This window comes from Lissotriton vulgaris, chromosome 2_1 (genome assembly GCF_964263255.1).
Source record: "Lissotriton vulgaris chromosome 2_1, aLisVul1.2, whole genome shotgun sequence".
NCBI lineage: Eukaryota > Metazoa > Chordata > Amphibia > Caudata > Salamandridae > Lissotriton > Lissotriton vulgaris.
Window position 1 is genome coordinate 1,188,271,884 of NC_141687.1, and position 27,621 is coordinate 1,188,299,504.

The following is a 27,621-nucleotide window of genomic DNA, read 5'->3' on the forward strand; positions in this document are numbered from 1 at the left end:
TCACTCACCCTCAACCCCTCACCCCCACCCCCTCACCCCCTCACCCTCACCCCCTCACCCTCACCCCCTCACCCTCAACCCCTCACCCTCACTCACCCTCACTCACCCTCAACCCCTCACCCTCAACCCCTCACCCTCACTCACCCTCAACCCCTCACCCTCAACCTCAACCCCTCACCCTCACTCACCCTCACTCACCCTCACTCACCCTCACCCTCACTCACCCTCACTCTCACTCACCCTCACCCTCACTCATCCTCACCCTCACTCATCCTCACTCACCCTCACCCACCCTAAACTCCTCACCCTCACTCACCCTCACCCACCCTCAACCCCTCACCCTCACTCACCCCCTCACCCTCACTCACCCTCAACCCCTCATCCTCACTCACCCTCACCCTCACTCACCCTCACCCTCACTCACCCTCACCCTCACTCACCCTCAACCCCTCACCCTCACTCACCCTCACCCTCACTCACCCTCACTCACCCTCAACCCCTCACCCTCACTCACCCTCACTCACCCTCAACCCCTCACCCTCACCCACCCTCACCCACCCTCACCCTCACCCACCCTCACCCACCCTCACCCTCACTCACCCTCACTCACCCTCACTCTCACTCACCCTCACTCACCCTCAACCCCTCACCCTCACTCACTCTCTCACCCTCACTCACCCTCAACGCCTCATCCTCACCCTCACTCACCCTCAACACCTCACCCTCACTCACCCTCACTCACCCTCAACCCCTCACCCTCACCCTCACTCACCCTCACCCTCACCCTCAACCCCTCACCCCCTCACCCTCAACCCCTCACTCACCCTCACTCACCCTCACTCACCCTCACTCAACCACAACCGCTCACCCTCACCCTCAACCCCTCACCCTCACTCACCCTCAACCCCTCACTCACCCTCACCCACCCTCACCCTCACTCACCCTCACTCAGCGCAACCACAGCATCTTCACTAAATATATTTAATAAACTTTAAGCTATTGGCAATATAAAATAAAATCCATTTTATTTACGTATTAATTATTGTTTTTTAAAGCCATTGATTTTTTTTATATCAATACATATAAGTCACATATAAGTCCCGTTAATACAAAACATGTTGCTTTACAAATGCTAGAGGCTAAGGTGGGCTTTCAATGAGGATAATCAACCGAATTGTGGTCAAATTTGTTTAGTGAAAAGGGTTTTTCACGTCGATATCATTAGCAGGCTTGCGGAGTCCATGGTCCAGTAAGTGTAAACATAGTGTACCTATTCATGCCTCTCAGTTCAGTGAGTACTCTACGCTCAGACCTCATATGTTGACCACCTCACTCACCCTCAACCCCTCACCCTCACTCACTCACCCTCAACCCCTCACCCTCAACCCCTCACCCTCAACCCCTCACTCACCCTGACTCTCACTCATCCTCACTCAACCACCCTGAACCTCACTCACCCTCAACCCCTCACCCTCACTCACCCTCAACACCTCACTCACCCTCACTCACCCTCACCCTCACTCACCCTCAACCCCTCACCCTCACTCACCCTCAACCCCTCACCCTCAACCCCTCACCCTCAACCCCTCACCCTCAACCCCTCACCCTCACTCACCCTCACCCTCACTCACCCTCAACCCCTCACCCTCAACCCCTCACCCTCACTCACCCTCACCCTCACTCACACTCACCCTCACCCTCAACCCCTCAAACTCACCCTCACTCACCCTCAACCCCTCACCCACCCTCACCCTCACTCACCCTGACCATCACTCACCCTCAACCCCTCACTCACCCTCAACCCCTCACTCACCCTCACTCTCACTCATCCTCACTCACCCTCACTCACCCTCACTCACCCTCAACCCCTCACCCTCACTCACCCTCACCCTCACTCACCCTCAACCCCTCACTCACCCTCAACCCCTCACTCACCCTCAACCCCTCACTCACCCTCAACCCCTCACTCACCCTCAACCCCTCACCCTCACTCACCCTCACCCTCACTCACCCTCAACCCCTCACCCTCACTCACTCACCCTCAACTCCCTCACCATCAACCCCTCACTCACCCTCACTCACCCTCACTCAGCCTCAACTACTCCCCCTCACCCTCACTCACCCAAAACCCCTCACCCTCACTCACCCTCACCCTCACTCACCCTCAACACCTCACTCACCCTCACCCTCACTCACCTTCACTCACCCTCAACACCTCACCCTCAACCTCAACCCCTCACTCACCCTCAACACCTCACCCTCACTCACCCTCAACACCTCACCCTCACTCACCCACCCTCACTCACCCTCACTCACTCACCCTCACTCACCCTCACTCACCCTCACTCACCCTCACTCACCCTCACTCACCCTCACCCTCACCCTCACTCACCCTCACCCTCACTCACCCTCACCCTCACTCACCCTCACCCTCACACAGTGCAATAGTTCTCAGACCATTTCAGTTAGAGCTTTTAGAAATGTTTATGGCTTTTTTTATTTGTAATACTTTAGCATTGGCTACAGGAAACAAAAATGCTAAACATTTACAAAAAAACCCATAAACAATTCTAAAAGCACTAACTCTAATGGTGCGAGACCTATTGCATTTCCAATGCTTGTTTCAGTGGGTGACTGAGTCACTCAACCTATTCCTTTCGTGTCAACAAAAGAGCGATGCTATTCCAAACAAAACGTCCAGGTTTCTTACAAAGTGCTCTTAAAGTTGTAAAAAGGAAAGGTTGTAAGCTTTAGGTTAAGCTTCTCGGGGGCCGAATTTGTTCCCAATCACGGACTTCCAATGAGAATCTTGGTTTGTGTACTGTGCTCAGGGTGCTCAGTTGAGGATGCATTCTTTCAGTGTAATCACGTCGCCCGAGGACGACAAGAATCACGGCTCTTTATTTACTGCGACCATAAAAGTAACCAAGGGACTGTTGACAGACTCGGAGTGTGTACACATTAGACTGTTGCTGAAAGGGCAGGGCCATACCTGGGGCTGTTTCTGCTTGTTGCCGTGGAAAAGACAGGTCGTCGGAGACTTTGGGGCGTAGCAGTAATGTGGGGCAGATGGAGAATCGCAGGTTCTTTATGTGCCTCAAAAGAGGGGTTCTGTTTTGCTGCTAGATGTCCGCTGGCAGCAGAAGGGTGTGATCTGCGGGGGAAATGGTCTGGTGGAGTTAGTTTTAATGCCTGCACAGGATAGAGCTGGGCTCCCATAGATACCAGGATCAGATCACTTTGAGGACTCCCATAGGTTTGTGTGTGTGTGTGTGTGGGGGGGTGGGGGGGGGGGCAGATTCAGACAAAGGCCTAGCCCACGAGTGGGGATTTAAAGGGTTGCAATACCACATTTTATACAAATTTAGCAACAGCAGCTTTTGATATTGAAGAAGCTCTTGATGAGAAAGCCAAGAAGATCCTATTAGGTGCAGAAAAAAGCTTTCAAGAGGGTCTCCTGGTCAGCCTGATGGACAACTCTAAATAGCATGGCTGTGATGTTTTCCTCATTAGAATTCACCTACTTAACACAGGCAGCTCAGCTTATCTTTGCTGTAGTGGATCTTTACAGAAGAAATCTCCACACTGCGTAGTACATGTAGGAACGCCCATTATTAATTTCCCCCTATCTGCAGCCATTCTTGAAATATCTACAGGAGTCTAAGGCATTTTGTTCTGTAATGTTAAACTCTGTAGAGATCTGCGCTGCCACATATGCTGGCACCATAGTGGTGTTCACTCCCAATCCAGTTTAAGCTATCATTGAAGCTGAATATTTTTGTAAACTTTCCAATTATGTATAGAACATGAGCAAGACCTAAATATCGCAGAACAGCATAATAATTCCCCTGCTAAGTGGTACATAGCGTCAATAATTTTACTTGGATTCAATCCCCCCAACGTTAAAGAAATGGTATCCCTCAACTATAATAAGCTTTCCAACAATTGAAAAATTGAATAACTTACCATTAGGTCTTTATGGACCCTGTAACTGTATTACAATGATAATCGTACCCCGATTCATAGACTTATTCTGAACTATTCATTTATATTTAACTGCTACCTTATTACGAATGCATATAGGCAATAGAATGAGTCAATATGGTAATATAAACTAATGTGGCAGGGTGTTACCTAATCTTAACTATTATTATTATTCGGCAGCTTGTACTTGTAGACGCACAGGTTTTAGGCATTATTGATACATGGTGGCTGCAGACATTATATGCTACTGTAATAGCTAGATCTGAATTTTATGGTTCTTCGTACTTCAAGTGTACTCCTTTTAAGACTTTATCCATCTATTTCTCTGACTAGAAGTGCATTGACAATCACTTTGTGATTCCTAAAATCTCCAGGCATACTTCATTTTGGGACAATCCACAGTTTCCTTACTTTTCTCACGATCCTTTACTGCTATAATGGTCCAAGTGTGGATTGTTCAATGTGGGTCAATTATTTGAAGGCAGATATAGACATCGACTTTTGACGCTTTAAAATAGAAATATTCACTTACTTAGATTGCAATATAGAAATGTACTCTAATGGCTAATATTTGGGGTCTTACACTTCCCAGCAGCTGAATGTAGCATCTACTTCATTTATAGAATTATTCCATAGTAAATATTAAAGACAAATTGGTCGTGTTTACCAGAAGCTTATGATGGAATCAAACGGATATTGTCTAAATTGTAGCACATACATGGGTTAATAGGACAGGTAGATAAAACACTGAAAAAACATCACGTAATCCATCTATTATAGCCACATGGTCTTTAATATTTATGAGCAAAGCAAACCATTACAAGGTGGTCCAAGATGTACATGTTCTCCTCGGAGACTTTTCTCCTGGGGCTGTAGCCTATGTGGTGCTCTCGTTCGGCGCTCAGATCGTGTCTTACGCCGACGACACTCAGCTCTTGTTCACATACGACAAGAATGAGGTGTTCGATGGGATCCGCATCAGAGGCTGCCTAGAAGCAGTCTTTGATTGGTTCAAAAGACACGGCTTAAAATGCAACTCCGATAAATCGGAGCTGCTTTTTTTTGGATGTGTCTCTGAACCAAACTGGAAAAGTTGGTGGCCACAAGACCTGTTTCCACCGGTTAATGCAAGTACCAAGGCTAAAAATCTAGGTATCATTGTTGACAATGAGTTAACCTTTGGGCCTCAAATATCCTGTCTTTCGGGGAAATGTTTTGGGATCCTGCGGATGCTCAGGAAATTCCTCCCCTTGATTTCTATGAACCATCGAAGGGTCATTGTCCAAGCACTTGTCGGGTCGCGTTTGGACTATGCAAATGCCCTCTATCTAGGACTTCTAAATATCTCGTGAGGAGACTTCAAGTAGTCCAAAATTCAGCTGCCAGGGCTATTTATGGACTCCCTAGACGAGCTAGTGCTTCTGACCTGTTGAAGGAACTGCACTGGCTTCCTATAGCCAAGAGGGCTCTCTTTAAAAGCCTGACGCTGACCTACAAGGTCCTTCATGACTCAGGCCCTAGGTACATTAGGAAGCGCCTTGCTCTTTACAAGCCGAGCAGAACTTTGCGATCTGCCTCCTTGTCTAAAATGGTTGTTCCGTCCATCAAGCGAACCAGACAAGGGGGGCGCTCTTTTCATTACCTGGCCCCGCGCGCCTGGAATGAGCTTCCCATTTCTCTCAGACAGGCCCCTAGTCTGATGTCGTTCAGAAAGGCATTAAAAACCTGGCTGTTTACCAGTTAACTTCGCTGTTCCTTTTATTCTGCAGTTATGTTTCCTCTTCTTAAAGGACCTCTTCGCTAAAGCGCCGGGACACTCCTACTGGAGTAGCCGTTGCGCTATAGAAGAACCCAAATAACATAACATAACATAACATAACAATTCATATGTTTGGCACCTGTAGTCAAATTAATTTACATTGGGTTCAAGTTTATTAGGCAAGTAATCCACCATGTAAATATGCATTTTTTTTCAATAAAAAATTACTGAAATAAAAAAAAAAACTTAGAAAAAATTTTAAAAAAAGAATTACTTGAGTTCCAAAACCGGAATTAATCATATCAGGAATTTCATGCCATCAAAATCCACTTTGAAAGTGTTTGTTATGACAACTGCAGCAAGAATTGGTATTGTTCGTTTATGGTTAAACAGCGAACCCCAGCAATGACCATGTATGTGGTGGTCACAATTGCTAGATATATGTGCTACCGAAATATCATTTATGATTACCAAGTATAGACTTTATTTATGTCCTCTTTAAGATAAAACTTCTTCTGTTTAGAACGATTAATCTATGTATTTGGTTTCAGGGATGTTTTCGTATTTTTGCATCACCTAATTAAGATTAGTAGAGTGCTTTCTGTAAGATTTAACCTGATTGTTAATGTGCTAAACAAATAGACTGACATAGTGATTACTTATCTTATTTTGAATGTTTTACCTTCTGGTATCATCGACGTGTCCGTCAAAAATAAATGCCTAATAAAGGGAAGGCGGAAGGGTTCCAAATGGCACAGGTTTGGTCACATAAAGGGTTCATGGGGAATACACGGAGCTGAGCGAATGTCAAACTAATCTTCCAAATCAGCCTAGGTTACCTGTTTCCTTGCGCAGTTTTCTCCAAAGCTGAGACTGCCCGCATGCCGTGGGAGGCGCCTAACGAAGCAAGTGTCATTCTCAAGTGCCACGCTGACTGGTTCAACAGGGTGTGCTACATTTTAATCGTGTTTACCCGCTCAGAAGAAGAGTCGGGTTACTTGACAAACTGCCCATTCCTGTCACAAGCCCAGTGTACTCCTAAAATCCAAATAGTGCAAATCGTAGTCTGCCGTCGCCCCGAGCCAGCGGAGTAGTGCCTGCCCAGAAACTCCCACCCACCACATGCCTGCCACCCAACGTGCCTCATGATTACTTCGGACTTTGATCTGGATGAATACTTTGATAATAGACATTTTGTATAATCTATAGTATCTTGCTTAATCAACGCACTATAAAAAATGATTTTTATATCGGTTTGCAAGTATTTACCGACTCTTTTTCCTGTAAATTGTGTTTTTGTAGGTTAGCATTTATAACAGAAACCAAAGAACCAGTAATAAAAGTAAAAACACGACTTGACAGCTTACTTTCCTCCCACGTGTCAACTTCAGAGCTCCTACATAGTTTGGTTTGGCTCCTAACACTGGTTAGGCCTGATTTACCTGCCTCATTGCAGAATGATTGACTGAGAGTTGAGTACGGACTCTCCCTGCTTTGGGTGCGACGACCCTGGGAGCGGTCTTGTGTGGCGATGGGGCCACAGCCCTTTTGTTATGTTAAGTGTTGTTCTTGAGATAACAATATCTGTGCGAGTTAGGCACAGTTGGCAGCCTGCTCCCAGGAACGATGAGGTCACTTCACGCCTTGACCTAACCCCCAAGAAGAGTCGTGGGCGGTTTGGAGGCACAACTTTCCGCGTAGCATTGATATTAGCGGTGATATCAGCTTCAAACGTCTTCTAGTCTGCAAACCTTCAAGAGAGCGAAGTGTCCTGGCACATCTTGATTCTGTGGAGCTCGAAGCAGAAATTACGTTTTTGTTCGCTGGAGACTAACCTCCAGAGGCAAAAAGTGCCTGTGAATGGGGTCTTACATAGCCAAGACGAACAAGGGCCTACATGAGGACCGTGCAGAGAGCAGCCAGACCAGGACATGGGTCTTCTGAACTGGAAATTAGCCTGTGCAATGAAATACTCCGAAGCAGCCGAAAGGCGGCATGAAGCGTTTTACAAAACCTCTCAATCAATCAATAACCGCTGAAGCAAATGGGAGGGTTCTAGATTTCTGTGGACCGTGCCAGTAAGTTAGCATAGCTAGCTGAGCCCTTCCTCAACAGACCATTGCGTGATCCCAGCAAGGTCGACACTAACGTTAATCCTTTCGAGTTTGCTAAAATCAATACCAATTTCGATTAGTTGATGTTGATTGTATATAAATTCTTCTATGTAAAGCACTTCAGATAATAGAACTATATAAATACCAAAGTCTTGTCATCGATCTTTCTTATGTCCTCTCCTTATTTTATTATTGTCCGCCATTCTGTTGTCCTTCTTCCATTTCCCCTTCCTACTCCTTCATAACTGCTCCTCCTTTCTTATGTCTTTACCACCTTTCTCTCCTGTCTTACATTTTTCCCACATACATTCATACCTTCTTTTAATCTGTATTTCTTTATTTCTCTTTCTTTCCTCCTTTATCTGTCCCTCACGCTTTTTTATCTTTTCTTGGGACACTCCTTGTTATTTCTTTTAATTCTTATTCGTCACCCCTCCATTACTTTCACTCTTTTTAGCACTTGTTTCTCAATTGTGCTTTTTATTTCCTTTGTGCACCCCCTACCTATCTTTTAGCTTTTACTCTCTTTCTATGGCGGCTAACTTTCTTCCATGCTTAAAACCTCAGTCAATCGTGAAGCCCCACCAGCTGGAATCAATGACACAATATATATGCCTAAGCCGGTCCAAAAAGGAGAAGACGAGCACATTAGATGGCGGTCTTAATTTTTTATCATCTGGACGGCCACCCATTGGATGCCCTGAAGATATCCAGTAGACTGAAATAAGTGCCACCATCACAAACAAAATATTTGATGGCAGGGTTTATCACTAGGCTTACACCTTGCTCTGATTACATGCATTATAATGGACAGTGGGAGCTCTGTAGGGATACTCACTTAATTCCAGTCATGCCTCTGTTGAAGTTCGTAATTACCCACATTATCCATTGTTTCTACGTACTTTCCTTCTGGCTGCCTACTTGTGGTTAAGCCAAAGGACCAAAATTACTGTGAAAATTACCATTTGGATAGGCAATGAAATTTGATTTAGACCTTTCTAATGGTTGTATTAAAAATCTCAAGGGTAGTGATCCTTTCGTTGGGTCAACATGTTACAGCCTCAGGAGCCAAACTAAGATCTAAGGCTTTTGCCAGGACCAGGTTCTCAACTACCAAACTAGCTAATGACTACCTAAGGTGTGTGGTAGCCACACAATATTTAAAAAATATGCATGGTGCAGTGAGCAAGGGACTCATGTCTGAGTATACCCTGCCACACCTATAGTGGCCAAAAAAGATTCAGAAAAGGGGGTGGTGATGAACAGAGTTTATTTTTGTCCACCATAAGCGTGGAAGGGTATACTCAGATGTGAGTCCCTTGCTCATTGCACCATCGGGATTCAAGCAAGCCGGGCCGAAGACGGCTGAAATGCCAGAAACCGGTCCCCGGAAGCTTGTTTCCTTCCCAGTATAAGAATTGGCTTGGTAGTTTGGTCTGCCCTGTTCCCATGATGCACTGGGCCAGGGTCAAACTAATTTGCATATAGCCAAGTTCTGAGCTGGGATGGTGCAGTGAGCTAAAAAACGGTGATGGATCAAGCCCTGAGCTTTGGACTGGGTAAGAGTGGTCTGCTTAATTCAGACACTCTGTTCATCACCACCCCCTTTTCTGAATCATTTTTGTCCACCATAAGCGTGGAAGGGTATACTCAGATGTGAGTCCCTTGCTCATTGCACCATCAGGATTCAAGCAAGCCGGGCCGAAGACGGCTGAAATGCCAGAAACCGGTCCCCGGAAGCTTGTTTCCTTCCCAGTATAAGAATTGGTTTGGTAGTTTGGTCTGCCCTGTTCCCATGATGCACTGGGCCAGGGTCAGACTAATTTGCATATAGCCAAGTTCTGAGCTGGGATGGTGCAGTGAGCTAAAAAACGGTGATGGATCAAGCCCTGATCTTTGGACTGGGTAAGAGTGGTCTGCTTAATTCAGACACTCTGTTCATCACCACCCCCTTTTCTGAATCATTGTAATATTATAGCACTCTATCCTACAACACAGCTGCACCACATCTCAGTTCTCACTTATTCACGGGACTCGACCCTAATTATTAAAGGGAGTATAAGCAGGGCATCTGTCCCAGTGATTGAGCTACTGAAGTCGACTGGGAACAAGCGTGACAATCAGTTCCAAACTATCAGTGTTTCTTCCTAAAGGGGCTACTATACTGCTGAATTCCCCCGTAGGGCAAGCAACATTTTAAACCTTGGATTCTTGGATTTACTATTATTTTAACCAGGACCCTCGCGAAACATAGCACAAAGTAATATTGCGGGGACACTTCAATCGATGCGGGTGGAGTTTAACCCGAGTTCCCGAGTTAAAGATGATCGAGAGTACGAAAAGGGTCTCTACCTTGCACAAATAGGTGAACCTACAAATTTGTTTAACAAGTATAGAGAGTCTATACACTTGTCTTGAAAAAGATGGATTTATAAATTTACCTATCAAAACGCGTCGACGCCCAACTCTAGTACACAATCCGCCAACACAGGCATCGCTCAAGAATATTAATTACAAACTACTGAGTCCCATGCTACTGACCTCGTTATATGACGATATTGTAAAGACACATTGTATTTGTCTGTTTTCTTTACTCTCTACCTCTTATGTAATGTATAATTATTTTTAATGAACTGTGCTTTATTGACTTTGAGATATCATGTATATTGATTGTGTGCATCTTGGCATGGGTTCTTATCCTACAGCCCGTCCTACTTACTGCACTGAATCATTTCCTGTGCCCTATTCTCAACAATTTACAGCGGGCTTATCCTCAATCCATCCTATTAACTGCACTGAATCATTTCCTGTGACCTATTCTCAACAAATTAAAGCAGGCTTATCTTCAATTGCCTATACATAGTAACTGATAGAGAACTAATCCATGCCTACACACTAATAGAAAGAAGACTGAGCTGTAGTTACACACAAATAGAAGAAAGAGGACCTCCACAGTAGCCATCCTGTTATGGGCCTATACACCACTGCCTTCTCAACTTACTTCACTGAAAAGACCTGGTAAACCCCCACCCTGGCATGGGCATTTGACTAACAGCCCTGCACTTTGCTTTCGCTGCTTCATTTAAGTCAGGCCATCCTGGCGCAGCAGCTTTTCCGTAAAACAAACCTTGATGGTAGTGCAGTCCTGGGGATACCTCTCAAAACGCAAACCGGCCGCTAGGGCAGTAGCCTCATCACTCCCCCCCCCCCCCCCCCACATGGCTAAGCCCAGTTTGACCTCCACGGGAGGAGACAATTACTACACCATTATCTATCCTCCTACTCTCTCCGATTCTGCCTCCAAAGCCCTTAAACTCTCCATCCTGAAAAGTCGTCCTGAGACCCTGATATCTGACCATCGTCTCTGCGCAAACCAGGGTACTGTCATCAACGATCTTATCTTCCACTCCAGGAAAACGTCTCTCTGGCGCAATGCCTTCTTGAACCTCCTCAAAGTACAAGAAGCAAGGAACATCCCCATGGAAAAAAGCTCACAATCACTCCATTGGCAAACCTACGTGCTAACCTTACCATCACCTTATACAACAGTGGCATTATCCTGATTCAAGGGCCCCCCATAAACCTTGCAGACCTCTTCACCTGCCTTAAAAACCAAGTTCACAACCCGTCTCAGTCCTTGCTCCCACCGGCTCACCTCCTGCCCATCCCGCCAAGTGCTCCTTGCCTCTCCACTATCAATCTTGCCAGTGACCACTGCAGTGGGCCACCCGGCCCTGTCACCTTGCCACTTGCGCATGCCAATCACTGGGTGCCAATACCACCGATCCTAGCAAACCCTCCTCCATCGGCCTCCGAAACCCCCAACCCCCCCCCCCCGGGCCTACCTCTCAAATCAAACCAGCTGCGGTATCACACATCCTGATATCACACATCCAGCACATACCACAAGAGGCGTCCTGAAACCCTTAACCTCCTGCCCACTTAATCACTCCACTCGCCGGGCTACTGACACTCCCACTAGGGCCTACAACACTAGTATACAAAAGCCCAACATGGCCCAGCACACTGATCGACTAAGCCCCAAACCCAGGTTGCAAAACCAATCAGATATAATCGCCCTCACCCCTTCGCCCCCCCTGTCCACATGATCATCCCTCTCATGGAGGCGCTGAACGTCAACGTTAACCCACCTCTAGGCCACCAGCACATACTATCAGAACCGCCCCCTTGCATCCGTCCCCCTGCTTGCCAGAATATACCTCTCTAAGAGATATTGATAATCTGCACCGCAGATCCTCCAAATTAACACAGAGCATCTACAAATCCATTCTGGACCTAAAGCACCTCCTTCACATCACCAAACTCTCCTTTTCGAATCTCAGGCTCTCATAGAATACGACCCACATTCGCTTCATGAAGCCCATCCCTCACCCTCTACCCCTATCCCTGAGACACCTGCACCCATGCAAACAACCTTGTCACCTCTCGGAGAAGGAAATTCTTGCTCTCCTCCACACCTAGAAACCCACCCCTGGCACGAACAATCCCTCTGATCTCCCAGAGGAAGAAGTGGCTGACCTCCTCACTAGTTACGACTCTGCCTTGACATCCCCACGCCCCTTACACCTGAGGGAAGAACACCCTATCTGTATGGTTGCAACCAACCCTAACAGATCTGCTACCATCCGCACCAGAGGGGTGGTCAACAGCAACCTAACTAAAATTCCCACTGCCGCTGCTACCCTTGACAATCACTCCTACCCCTCCCTAGCCAACCTCCTAATAAACTGCCGATCAGCTGTAAAGCATGCATCGGATGTAGCCAACCTCATTCTGAGTCATAATTCGGACCTAGCGATCTTGACTGAATCCTGGCTCAAAGATTCCTCATCGCCCTACCTAGACCTCTTAGTCCCGCCCAACTATAACATCGTAAGGTTGGATAGGCACCCAAAGAAAAAAGGGGGTGGCATTGCCTGTATCCACCGCTCCAATCTCATTGTTACGGAACTGCCAGTGGACCCCATAGACTCCTGTGAATACCTCGCGCTCTCTATCTCCAACAACAAGTCTCAGCTGTGCAAACTTCACATCTTTTATCACCCCCCAGGCAAGAACGACTCCTTTACGGACCTCCTCATGGAAATCATCACAGCCAAGGTTTCTCCAAACTCTATTGACATTTTCCTTGGAGACTTTAACCTACATTGGAACGATCCTAAGGACCCTCAGGTCAATGCCATCAGAGACTTCTGGGCCGATCAAGCCCTTGGCCGAGCCTGCTCCCTCCCTACTCATTCGAAAGGCGCCACTCTAGACTGGATCATTGCTAAGGAATCAGCAGTCCAACTTCTCTCTATTGACCCTTGCGATTGGTCTGACCACCACGCCATCACCTTCCTCCTGCCCAGCACCCACAAAACATGGACACCTCAACCCGTGATTCCCAAAAGATGGGTTAGAGACACTAAGAACCTTGACCATGAGAAACTGGCCGCGCGTTGTGTGTCTGACCTCCCCCCGCCCCCTCAGTGCATCTCGGTTGACAACCTAACGACTCATTACTCCTCAACCATAATCGACATTCTCGATGACCTGGCACCACTAAAACTAAAATGAATCCAGGTCAAAGACCGAAACCCCTGGTTCAGCGGATCCCTCAACAAGGAGAGGAGATCCCTTCGACAGACTGAGTGAAACTGGAACCAACACCCTTCAGCAGCACATCTAAAACTTCTCTGCCAGGCCTGAAATACCTACAATCAGAAAATCCTCAATACTAAAAAAGAATTCTTCAGATCTGAGCTAGAGAATACCAAAAATCAACCTCGCAAGCTGTTCGACTTGGTCAAACACCAATCCAACAAACTAGAGAAAACCACCAAAGAAACACCCAAACCCCTAATATCAAGGGAGGAATTCTCTTCCTTCTTCTGCGACAAAATCACTGCCCTTGGAAATGAACTTAAATCCGCTACTTACAACCAAAATCAAAATCCGCCTGCTCCACCTTCTCTCTCTGCGCTGTCCTCCCAAACCACACCCAAAAACCTAGCACACTGGTCCAAATTTAAAACCTATGATGAACTTTCTATCTCAAACTCTTGCCTCCTTAAAACCGAACAATCTCTTCAATGATCCTTTCCCCTCTAACTGCCTAGCTGCCGCCTCTCAGGCTATCATCCCTTCCTGGACCTCAACAATCAATGCCTCTCTCCTACAGTGCTAAATTCCCGAATCGATCAAAGCTGGCCAAGTCATCCCCATCCTAAAGAAAACAACGCTGGACCCTGCCTCTGCCGAGAACTATAGGCCCATATCCAACATCCCTCTCCTTGCCAAAGTTCTGGAAAAATGTGTGCAACAGTAGCTAAGCCTACACATCAACAACTTTCACCTGCTTGATGACTACCAATCAGGGTTCAGACCTGGTCACAGCACGGAAACCACCCTCCTCCAAATAATGGATGACGCCCTCCAAGCCCTCGACCAAGGCAAATCTTGTCTCCTAATCCTCCTAGACCTGTCCTCTGCCTTTGATACGGTTAACCACGAAATTCTCTTAGAACGTCTCAAACTTAGGATGGGGTTGGATGGCACGGTCCTTGAATAGTTTAGATCCTTCCTCCAGATCCGTTCACAGAGAGTCCTCATCAACAGTAATCTATCCGTCCCCTCGCCGGTTACGGTTGGAGTTCCCCAAGGATCAACCCTCTCCCCTACTCTCTTCAACCTTTACCTTGAACCTCTCACTGAGGTGCTACGTGCCACCAACATCTCGTACCTTATGTACGCTGACGATACTCAGATCTACAAAAAAATCTCTTCCCTTGAGGGCATTCTCTCCCTGAACGAGGCCCTGAAGCGGACAGTCCACTGGCTCACCGCCAACCAGCTAAAACTCAACGAAATTGGCAAGGCGAACTGCTTGAGATCGGTTACTAAGAAAAGAAGAGATCCACTTCAACGGCAGACCCTGGCATTGCTGACAAGGAGGCCATGATCGACGTGTCAAAAGCAGCTGACAGATCCAGGAGTACCAGGGCCTGGGTAAGGCCTTTGTCGGCCCCCTTCTAAGTTCGTCCAGGACTGCAAGGATGACTGACTCCGTTGAGTGTGCAGGTCTAAATCCTGCCTGGTGGGAGTCCAGGAAATGAGTGTTCAATGAAGGAGCTAAGACAGTTTGCTACGTGGGCTTCTAAAATTTTCCTAAATAAGGTAATAGGGAAATGGGGCGGGTGTTGCTAAGGACCAGGGGGTCAGAGCTGGGCTTCTTCAGGATCTGGACAATTTCAGCACTTTTAAAGGTATCGGGGACAATGCCTGGTTTAAGAGAGTTTTTCAGGAATGAGAGGGGTGGGTCTGGACAATTGAGAATAGCTTCCCATAAAATATGTGGAGGACAGCTATCAGTGGGGGAGCCGGATCCAAACTTTTTAAAGTAAAACAAGGAATTCTTCCCTTGAGATTGGGAAAATTTGATCAAATAGTGGTGGATTTTTACATATTATTGGGGAGGTTGTAGAAGAGATGAGGGTAGGGATGCTAGCCTTGATGGTGGCAATTTTCTCAATGAAGTAAAAGAGATTGCGAGGGAACAGGTTTATCCATGACTCTATCCAGTTGAGCGAGCTCATCAACTATGGAGAAAATATTCTTGGACTTATTAGCCAAGTTTACGATTTCTGAGGAGAAGTAAGCCGCCTTAGTCTGGGGGATAGTGTTTTTATATTTTTTGAGCTGAGTTACATGAGTGGCCTTTTTGTCTAAAGAATAATCATGTCTCCAACTACGTTCAGCTTGCCTTACGGCTAATTGCTTTGATTTTAGGTCATCAGAGAACCATCATTGGGTGTCATGGGGACGCTTAATCTTAATTTTTTTAAAGGGGGCAATTCTATCACTGGCGGATTCAAGCCATTTCTTAATGCTTGTTGCCTGATTGCAGAGGGACTCCTGTTCTATAGGCGCTGTAGTAGTTAATAATGAGCAGAATTCGCCAATGTTGGCACGATTCTAGAAGAGTACATAATTAGTGCCTGCGTGATCGGAAGAGTGCAGTCGTAGTGCCTGGGTGACTGATTAAGTCTAGATATCACACTTGATATATAATTTCAAACATGGCTCTCTAAGAGTATACATTGCACTGTTATTCAGCGTCCACATGCATCAATACATTTCTAAAACTGAAATCAACAATTGTCACCTTTTTCAAAGCACAAAAACCTTTCCTAATTGCATACCTGTATCATTTCACACGTATTACTTGTCTTTAAAACATATATACAGAATTTCTTAAGGAAAAGTTACATGCCAAGTGAAGCTCCCACACAAACTCTCAAAAGACATTCTTTACTATTACCCATCCCCAATTTCTGAACAGAGCATGTTGAAAGAAATGTACCACCCTCACTATATACATTACATTTTTAACAACCTTTAAGAAAATGGATCACCATGTAAACGTATAAGTGATTTCATAAGATGTACACCTTTAGGTCATCTTTCCAAAAATATATAGTTCTCTGCATCTTTAAGTAAATTCAACAGTCTCATCGTACATATAACAATCTGCAAACAGAAAAACAATATATCACCATCTAAACATATGGAAACAGATCATATAAGTTAAAAAACACTTTGTCAAACATGTCCTAATACATACCTTACAAGTATTACTACTTAATAATTTATATACATGCGCAGCACATTTTTGTATGTTTTATTCATGACTACATTACTCTTATTTAATAATGTGACTAAAACCACCACAACTCCCAGAATGCAAATAATATAGATGTATCTATTCTGCTTATAATGCTTAGACAATTAAAACACGGTCATTGTTAAAGGCATTGCTCATGGTAATTTTCAACAGTACTAACATCTAAAACACATACACTCTGCTAGATAGTTCATCTGATATATTTTTTTCACATCACTGAGATACTCTATTTTTTAAATTAAACTCCCATATACATCTTCATTTCTAATGTACAGTTTTTATATAATTAAAATGTATATACATACCAGTGAATTGAGATCATAGATAATATTGTTGTTTTAGCTCTTTCTGGATAGTTTGGACACTGTGAAGATTTGTAAAAACTAAGCACAAAAATGGTACACCACTCTCATTGAAAGAAACTCTAAAATGGCAACCTCTTCCACTTTCCTCTCTATCATGAGAAAGGCAGCAAATGAAATCATGTCTTTCATTTTAGACTACTGCATCTCCACTTGGCAATGGTTAGCATTCAGTAACCCTTTCCCTCTCTTTCAAAACGAGGTTGCGTTTTCGTGATGATTGCAGAGAAATCGCAAATAAAAATGGTAGTTCAAACCTAAAGCTAGCTTAATTTTTTTTATTTAAATGCTGAACAAGTTTATTACACAGTTCTAAGTTGGAAATGAAAGCTTGCCAATAATTAAATCATCACTCCTCAACTTAAAAAAATTGTTCTGTCTTTTTAACACCATTCCCACCCATGCACTCTTAGCTTAGTGTACCTACCAACCCAGTGAAACCAGTAGGTCACAAGTTCACAGCACATTCTAGAAGGAACACACTACTTCTAAAGAAGATACAGCAGAAGTGCTTTACTCCACAAATTCAAAAGCATTGCCATGTCTGTATTACATTTCTTTTTTCTTTGAACAACAGCCAATAATACAACTTCTTGCTAAGGCATCCAACACACACCATCATTTTATTCACTTTCACACTGACAGCATCCAATGAAATATATCTTAAAAAAAGAAAACTTCCATTTTACCTGTTTTTCCTTTAGAAAACTGCCATCATTCAGCTTCAGCCTTCTCCTGACTACTATTGCTCCTTCACTTGAAAATGCTTAGTGTGTGGATCATTTACAACCGCTATGTATATTGGGCTAAAGAGGCAGCAAAAAAGGGAGGTACTGACAGGGACTTGGGTTTGCCAAATGTGCAGATTACTTGGTTTGGCCAGAGAGGGTTAACGTTTCATCAGGTGCTGACTTTAGTTACATTCATTGTGGATTCCCAAGTTCCTCACCTCATGTTTGTGCACAGTGGTGGCAATAATCTAGGCACATTGACTACGGTAGGGCTGAAAATCCTAATGTTTCCCTCACACTGTTTTAGTGTACTCGAATATGTGCCAAAGACAGAAATGGCAGTGGTCAATCAATTTTATCCACAGATTGACAAATCCAGGAAACATGTTGTTAATAAAACTGTTTCTCCATTCTTTAGAGACCATCGCATGGGCTGTAATATATAAGTTTATTAGTCAATTAAAACCATAAACAAGATCATACAATTCATATAATTTAAAACTGCATGCAGAAGTAATTTTAAAAAATTGTTATCATACATCTATTTCGAGCACAGAAAATCACTTGACCTTCACTTTCCTTGGCTTTCCTTACTACATATGTAAGTAAAGGTATCAGATTAGGATAATGGCCAGAAATGGCTGATCGAAGTCTGGGCATATGCCTAATGTGCAAAGTGCGAAATTACCATACGGGCGACATAAATTCATATACATAAGTCGCTATAAATAATTCAAAGCATTGTGGGGTTTTTCCCCCTGTAAAAGTGCAGATGTTCAAAACTATACGTCATTAAAGTGCCAAGCTTAAAGAAAGTAATCATCTTAGCAAGGCGGGATAGGGAACTGCTAATTACAGCGGTCCCTAGCAGCCCGCCCATTCTTCAAAATTACCTATTCATGTGAGGTTTACCCTAAAGACTACAAATGTTGTCAGTCCTATAGTTAGAGTTGGGAACCCCTGCTAAATATGCCTATCATCCACCCTATATGCTGATAATTAAATAATATATATTCAACAGCTGGATTAATCTAATGTTCAGGATTGTATTGCATGGGTCTATGGACTTCACCAGTGCAGGCCAACAAGACCTAATTTACCGGTCGAGGAACTCTCATCTTTATAGCGATCTTCCTTGGGCCATCAACATAGGACAAGTGCATACAATATGGAGCAAAGTCTTGTTCCCCTGGTGGCATAGGCGGCAGGACCGATCATGGGCTGTATCTATAACAAAATCTGCATTTTGACATGCATGGAATTTATAGAAATGATGGAGTGCACCTTACAGATGAAGGCAACAGTGTGTTTCTAAGTAACATGAAACTCTGCATTTGGTCTTGTGTAGTAGCCATATACATACAATCAACGCAACAGCTCTTGTCAGAGCCATCCTAGTACCGGAAATAATGTGACTTTTTTTTCTAAAAGTAATTTATTTATTTTTAGCTTTTGGGGATCTGTATGCGATGTCGCAAAAACAGAAAACAAAAACAGGCATTCGATGACCACCAACACATCCAAAAATAATATGTAGAAAAAATCCATTCTGACCCCTACACTACACACATTACTATATACATACTTCTTTCAAAGCATGTTTACACTCATACTTTTGCATTAAGTTTCTTTAAAAGCCACCTCTAAAACTTATTTTAGATTTTCGCTGTTAGGCCGGAGATCGCAATGATGTTGGTCATCGAGATCCCCGCGGTTATGTTGCGAAAGCGGAAATCAAAAGTAGGAATTCAATAGCCACCACCACATTAAAAAATGATCATTATATCATTAATTCTAACCATCACAATAGAAAACTCATTATATAAATAACTCTATAAAAACAGAATCTCAATATCTCCATAACAGTGCGTATTGATGATTCACTGATATTTTTTTGTATTCCCACTAATCTTCATGATGACTGTGCGATGGTTGCCACATCCCTGTGACGGTCCTCGGGGGGAGGCCCACTGAAAAGAGCAGCGTCATCGCAAATATCAAGCACGATTAAAGAAATAATAATTTTGGGTGCATAACTTGTGTCACTAACACCCCCATTTCTCAAACATGGGGGGAGAGTACCTCTACTCTGACCCCTTATGTTAGCTTATTCAGATATTTCGGCCCCGGGAACTGTTCCCAAGCCGTAAAATGGTGACTTTCTGTTCAGATTCTGTCCATCCAATCAGAGCATTCCCTTTGATGCGTGCATTCAGGATTAATAACAATACCATTGCGAAATATCCAGGATCAGAGATATCACTATAATTTTCAGATTACATTTTGCAAAAACATCTGAACAGATTTACACAAAATGGGCAAAAGGCACTTTCTTGAACAAACATCTACCTCTCTGCCAAATTTGGTGTAAGTCCAATCAGCGGTTCGGGCTGAAAGTGTGGCTAAATGTTCCTATAGGAATTAATATTACAAACGCACCCTTATATCACGCCCCAAATTCTCGGTCCCCACTGCACGGATCACCCCTAAACTTTCCATGACAACCAGAATCTACCTTAAAACTTCTTTTGGAACATGTCATTAAGATTGGTCAAAGTACGCTAAGGTTATAGGCGAAAAAATGCTTTTCCTATGGAAACTAGGTCTCAACTATAACTACCTACTGGTGACCCCCGTAGGTAAAATAAATATAAAATATATATATATTGATAGTGATTCCTTGTACTTCGGACCCAAGCTGGAGCCTCAATATATATATATATATATATATATATTACCTACTGGCGGTCGCCAGTAGGTATATATAGTTAGGATTTTTTTGATTAGGGATTTCTGAAAATTCTATGTTGAATAGCTTTGGCGTTGAGGGACGGAATTGGCAGAAATTTTCAGGAAAATGGCACATTTTGTTCCTGAGCATCCCCTGAAAGTTTGGGAGGGTTTCGTGAAGTGGGGTCCGAGAAAAAAGGGGGGTCCCAAAACGTGTTTTTAACATTGAGTTTTCCATAGGGCGGTTGGACTCACTTTTAGCTCGAACCGCTGAATGGATTTCTATGAAACTTGGCAAAATTGTAGGGACTGGTAGTCCGATGTGCCTTTGCTAGGTCTCAAGATATGTGCTCTAGTGGATTTTGAGTAATTTAGGTTAAAAAAAATATATATATCTGTAAGCGCGCCCCGGTACGTGCACCGGGGAGCGCTCCGGGTGCGCTATGCGACTTGTGCGCAGAAAGCTGATTGGCTCTCGGGTGTCTGTAAACATTCTAAACAGTCCGGAGCGGCCGCCATCTTGTGTCTCGGTAGGATCGAGACACAAGAGGTGGCCAAAACAAAGGGGGAAATGACTATAAGGGGGCAGAGTAGATCCTCCCTGACCCCCTAGGTTTGATGTGGGGGCTTTTCATTTTTTTGCGGGGGGAGCGCGTGGTACGCGCACCGGGAAGCGGACCGGGGAGCGTACTATGGGGATAAAAGAATGATAGACTTTTCAAATATTGTATGTTTATTGATTGTTCTTTTTGTTGTTTTTTTTATTTAAGTAGCAACATGTAGGTACCAATGCAGAGTCTAAAATTTAATATACACCGTCTCCTTTGTAGATATCTTGCATGTTGTTTTAGAAGTTATTGTGGTATATGGAATTCATACCATAGTCTGTCAGGAAAGCAAAAACAATATGGAGGCAGGAGATGATAAAGAGATGTTAAATACACATTGGAGATAATATAGTTGGAGAAAGGAAGTAACTATGAGCAAACTTACTATGTAACACAAAAAAGTTGCACAGTATATTTTAGGTCTCACTTTATATTATATCTTTTTGGGTACTATTTCATAATTTTCATATAAAAAAGAATAATGTCTCAAACAATTTTAACTTTTTAAATTTAAATTTATTGTTGCGATTTTTCAAAATCTAAAAGAGTTTGCAACATTAATTCATCTGGTATGTCCTCCTTTTCATTCCATGATTCAATTTCTTCAACACATTTAATTAAGTCTTGGTCTACAGTGTCATCCAAAAAGTCTATTTCTTCTTTGTCTTCTTTAGGATTGTTTTCCATATTTATTTGAAATGAAATATTATTTTCATTTTGTTGTGCTTCCATTTTCTTGCTGTAAATTGCATAAAAAATAAATATATCAGTAGAGATAGGGCACTGTTGGGTTTAAGTTCAGACAGGTACTTGTGAGTTTTTAACAGTGAAGTTATCTTTGGGCAGTGTATGGTTTCAGGCAGGAAGTAGAACTATTAAAAAGTGCCTGTGATGAAGCCTAAGTAAATTCATAATTATACCACAGAAGCCTAACTCGATCAATAATTTAAATAAATAAGCCTTTCTCAATGTCTAACTCTTATTGAGGGACAGTATATAACTATCTGAAAACGTTTTCTCAAATTAACTTAAAGTGCATAACATAGTTCTCCTTTCAAATTAACAACTTACCTTCTTCAAAGTAGTTGAAGTTTTCTGTCAAATTCTTTTCCAAATGTACCTTAGGTAGTGTTAGTCAAAATGGCTGTGTTTCTCTCTCATTTTTTATATATATTCATGTACTTAACCAATCAAATGTCAGCACATAAAAGTACAAAATGTAAGAAACATTTTAATTGGTTGAAAATTCAAACAGTTTCATATGTGTTTTTGTCATGTAATCTACCTCAGGATATTTAGACAGAGCTACATCCCAAATGGCTCAATGGAATACCACCAAATTTGGGTAAATGGTAGGGACTGCTATGTAGTAGGGCCTATTCTATATTTGATGAAAGTGTCTCCAGTGGTTTTTCTGTAAATTACTTTCCCACCTTTTTTTAGCGAGCGCTTACCGGTGCGCGCCCCGGTACGTGTACTGGCAGCGTTACGGGAGTCCTCCATTTTGTGTTTCGGTAGAATTGAGACACAAGATGGAGGGCAAACAATGTTGAGAATGGGTAGAAGGGGGCACGGTAGACACTTCCTGACCCTCTAGGTTTTCTGAGGGGGGCTTAGGACGCTCATATAGGCAAAAAAAAAAAATTGCGCGATGGCCAGGGAGCGTACTTTGGTGGAAAATAGTGAAAAAAGTTAGAAAAAGCTAAACGTTTTGAATGATCAGAGGTAGGGTAGCTCTGAAAAGAGCTTTTGGGTTCTGTGGCTGATTTAGGTACCTACAAGTAGGTTCCAATGCGCAGTCTTAAATTCAGGAGGAATATTCTATTCCCCTCATCTGAGAAGTGCACACCATCTCCTCTGTAGATGTCTTGCATGTTGTAACGCATGTTGGAATCAATTGGTGACATCTCAATCCTCTCTGGCCAATCCAGTTGATTTCCACATTTTGTAAATTGAGGTTGTGTAAATTTCTGTTATCAGCATACCTGTGAGCCCAGTGGATGTAACTATAAAAACTGTATACATAAACAAATTATATTAAATACATATAAAATATATTTTTCCTTTAAAAGAAGAATACATTTTACAGCTTTTGATATTTGCTATTAAAAAACCATTGAAATTCACTGAAAAAACCATAGGTTATATAACATATATAGTTAAGAATTAGCATTTACAAAACCTTGAAAATTCACTGAAAAAACCATAGGTTATAGACCATATATAGTTAGGAATTAGCATTTACAAAACCTTGAAAATTCACTGAAAAAACCATAGGTTATAGACCATATATAGTTAGGAATTAGCATTTACAAAACCTTATTTTACTCACACAAAACCATTGAAATTCGCATATATAGTTAGTTGCACTAACTATATATCGTGCACCCGCAATCCACTGCTGATGATGTCACATATTACATCATTCATGACATGGTCAGTGACATCACTGATGACATCACTGATGACAACTCAAATGACATCACTGATAACATCACTGATGTCATCATTCATGTGATAATACGATGAACATCTTCAGACTCTAATATAACCTTAGATATACTCAGTGTAAAAGTGCATCTGAGCTTCTGCCATCCCTCTATGAGCAGGCGTACTATGACCTCCATTTTTGCTGTCATTCAGCTGTATGGATCTCACTTCTGATACCACTTCTGTTGAGAGGTCTTTAATAAATACCAGATGTTTGAGTTGGTTTTTCAAAAGTCTATTTATTCATTGACCAAAATAACTTACAGAGAAATCTGATGTAAATAGTAAGGTTGTTTCTTCTTTCTCCAGGAACGTCCAGGATTGCTACTCTGAAGTTTGGCCAAGAGGGCATAAGGAACTTCAAGAGGACAGACTCTTGTTGACCCCAGTTTTTTCCAGGCCTTCACAGGTGGACCAGGCATTGCGGTTCCCACCCTCTGAGGAAAAAAGAACACAGTGCTCTAGTAAGAATTTGTAGAATACTCTCCAGAGTTTCTTTTGCTTTTTGTCCGTCATCATTCCTCTTCTTTCTATGCTTTTCTGACACTGTATAATTGAATGATTCCAATCCTCTTACTTTCTTTCATTTGGAAAATGGATATCTTCCTGCTTTCTCCTAGGGTCTCATATGTACCTAAACATGGAAAACGAGATGCATTTAAAAAAATTAAAATAAAACCTTTACGTTTCATTTTTTAAGGGCAGGTAGTATTCCCTGTGACCACTACCAGCCCCCAAAAAAATATTTTCTCCTGCATTCACAAAGGGAAATGGGTTCCCTGGGGACCCCTTCCCTTTTGCAAGTGCTTTACCAACCTCTTGAAGAGGGCGGAAAATTGCGAGTGCATTGAGACCACAATTACAGTCGCAAAACAATCTTACATAGGGTAGTGAGTCGCTATGAGGAAGGGACGCTCTTGGAACGCCCCTTCCAATAGCAAATCGAAAATCCAATTTAGCGAGTCGCAAATAAATTGCTACTCGCTAAATAGGGATTGTAATTGGCCAATCAAGTTTTTTTTTTAAAACATGCAAAAACAAAACAAGCATCTGCAAAGTCACAAGCCTGGCAGCCAAATCCATAACTATTGGTGTTCTCAGTGTCTGCTCATCAGTCTTTTTGAGTACTGTTTTTCAAGTTGCCTGTCTGGCAAGATGCATGCTTGTTTTTCAAATCTAGTACTAATCGCACAGTTATTTCTCAATCACCCATAAGTCACCTCTTACTTCAGGGTCATAGAATTTTGAATGTTGAAGTGCAAAAGCATGTTCCAAACCATGGGCTTTAAGTTGACCTGTGTTGTAGTTCACCATCAGAGAAGATTAAAAAAAGCCATTCTATTTCATAATCTTTATTTCGGCAATACATGCCCTAAAAGACGTACATACAATCATAAAAACAACATTCCTCATTTTAAAAAACATTGGATGAAAAAACACATTCATGCTGGTACAAGATCTGTGTGGTAGATAATTCAAATCAGTCAATAACCTCTACATCATCAGCTGAAAAGTTTTCTTTGTAAAGTGCATGTGCATTAGCAAAGTTATACAGTGTTCAGCACGCCCCTGCGTTTAAGGCATATCGCCGCCAGAAATTTTGCAACAGCAAAAAACTACAGGTGACAAATCAGTTTTAAGAATGCGGTAGGCTTGCGTGCAGTGTGTAATTCGCATATTTTTACATAACGGCACCAACCAGTGCCTCCTCGTTTTTCGATACGCAGGGCAAAAAAACATGATATGTATTTCACTTTCCAGGTCACAACTGCAATTAGGACAACTTTTCAGAGCAGCTGGAGACCAATTGCATGTAAAAGCTCTGATTGGTAATGTGCCACACCTCCACTGCAAGTACAGCTTCCTCGTAAAAACAGGGAAGATATTATCCATGACAATTTCAAAATGATAATCCTTTTCCTTTAAAAAACAATCTGTTAGAGTGCCGCTGTGTACACTACATATCGAGGCAGTTAATTTTCTTTCATAAAAGAGTTTGGACAGGCTTTTTCTTGTGGTCCTAGGATAAGCAATTTCATGGTTGTACCACATTTGCGGGAGCCCTAGCTTGATAAATTCATTTTTAATATCAGCGAGCCACGGGATTTTCCACGCATTTGGTAAACTTAGGATTTCTAATAATTCCTGTCCATAAGCAGAGCGCTCCGGGGTACTCCATAGTCTCCGCCAGAATGCTAGAGGCTTCAGGCCAACGACCTCATCTATTGGTCTGAGTCCCATATCAAGTCTAATAGGTAACAGGGGAGTACTAGGGGGCAATGTCAACAGTTGCCTGAGGAATTTATTTTCTGTGACAACAAACTCACGCCTGCAGGCATACCCCCAAAGTTCACCCCCATAGATGACCGCCCCTCTCACTTGTGTTTTATAAATCTCCACAACTGGTCGAATAGGTTTTATTGTAGAGGTGTTAGAGAGCTTTAGAATACCCCCTGTAAGCTGAGACTGCCTGAGTTGAGACTTAATTTGTTGCGGGGCCCATGTCATGTTTTCATTGAGGGTTACCCCTAGATAGTCAAAAGTCTGAACTCTCTCCAGCCTGAGTGTTCCAACTACGGGATTAGGTCTCGTGGGTACAGGGGGATTGAAAATCATAAATTTGGTTTTCAAAGCGCTGATTTCCAAACCCCTTTCCTCACAAAATCCCACAAAGCCATCCAAAACCTTCTGAATCCCCATTGGAGATTTTGAGAGCAGCAGGGTGTCATCTGCGAACATTATCGCAGGTACCCTGCTGCAAGCTAGTTTGGGGGCGTCAGTATATTGTATCCCATTTAAATGAGAAATTACCCTGTTGACATAGAGGCAAAACAGGGTAGGCGCTAAGACGCAACCCTGTCTCACCCCCCTGCCAACGGGGAATTTTGCTGATAGGAGACCATTTCTTCCACACCTGACCCGTGCGAAGTTATCATGATGGAGCCGTATTAAAATATGCAAAATTTGATGGGGAATGCCAATTCGGCAAGTACAACCCATAACTTGCATCTTGGGATCAAGTCGAAAGCTGCTCGCAGGTCCACGAAAACTGTGTAAAGGCTTCCCCCTTCGATCTTAACAGACTTCCAGAACAGTATGTTCAGCTGGAGAATCTGGTCCATTGTAGATATATTATTTCTGAACCCTGCCTGGTAGGGGCTTAATATGGAATTTTCCTCCATCCAGTCCTGCCGAAGATCTTTTGCGGGACGTCGATCAAACTGATCGGCCTGTAGTTGGCTGGGAGCAGAGGTGAACCCTTCTTGAAGATAGGCACAATCTCTGCGCCCAGCCAAGTACCAGGTATTGGCATCCCTCTCAGGACTGCGTTGTAAATAACTAAAAAGTATGGGGCCCATACTGCGGGTTGATGTTTGAAGAAGTCACCCAGGAGCTTATCCAGCCTCGGGGCTTTCCCCGCTACCAGTTTGGAGATTACATCACTGACCTCCTTCACTGTGAAGTCAATAACGTCTGAATGCCGTATTTGTTTTGGCGAAACAAAAAACAATGTTGTCCCCCAGGATAATTTTCTCTCACAACTTTGAGAATACAAACAAGGGAAGGAAACCTATTGTTTGTATGGGTTATTTTATTTAAACCCTTTTAGCAATTTTTTGTTAAATCATTTTGAAAGGCATTTTAAGGTTGAGAAAAACACTGCTTACAAACATTTACACTATTTACAGCTATCATACATACAATTCTATACACAAGACAATATCTATATATACAAATGAATCCACAGTTATGAGCAAGCTTCTTTTACAATAAGAAAAACAACAATTTTGTTCACACAAATAATCAATCTTTGTGAAAATTCAACTTATTAGAAAGCCCAACCAGGGTCAAAGTGATTTTTTCTGTTGCCTCTTCCTGTTGTTTTGACCCTGGTTGGGCTTTCTAATAAGTTGAATTTTCACAAAGATTGATTATTTGTGTGAACAAAATTGTTGTTTTTCTTATTGTAAAAGAAGCTTGCTCATAACTGTGGATTCATTTGTATATATATTGTCTTGTGTATAGAATTGTATGTATGATAGCTGTAAATAGTGTAAATGTTTGTAAGTAGTGTTTTTCTCAACCTTAAAATGCCTTTCAAAATGATTTAACAAAAAATTGCTAAAAGGGTTTAAATAAAATAACCCATACAAACA

The 27,621-nt window shown here is 42.9% G+C and overlaps 1 protein-coding gene across 1 annotated transcript in view; it reads left to right on the forward strand.

Moving 5' to 3' along the window:
• The window catches only part of TMEM45B (transmembrane protein 45B), a 306,589-nt gene that overhangs the window by 113,358 nt on the left and 165,610 nt on the right, over positions 1-27,621 (forward strand). The window contains exon 2 of the mRNA XM_086956898.1: positions 23,774-23,928. The gene's annotated coding sequence lies outside the window, so the exon portion shown is untranslated. The remainder of the gene's footprint in view (positions 1-23,773; positions 23,929-27,621) is intronic.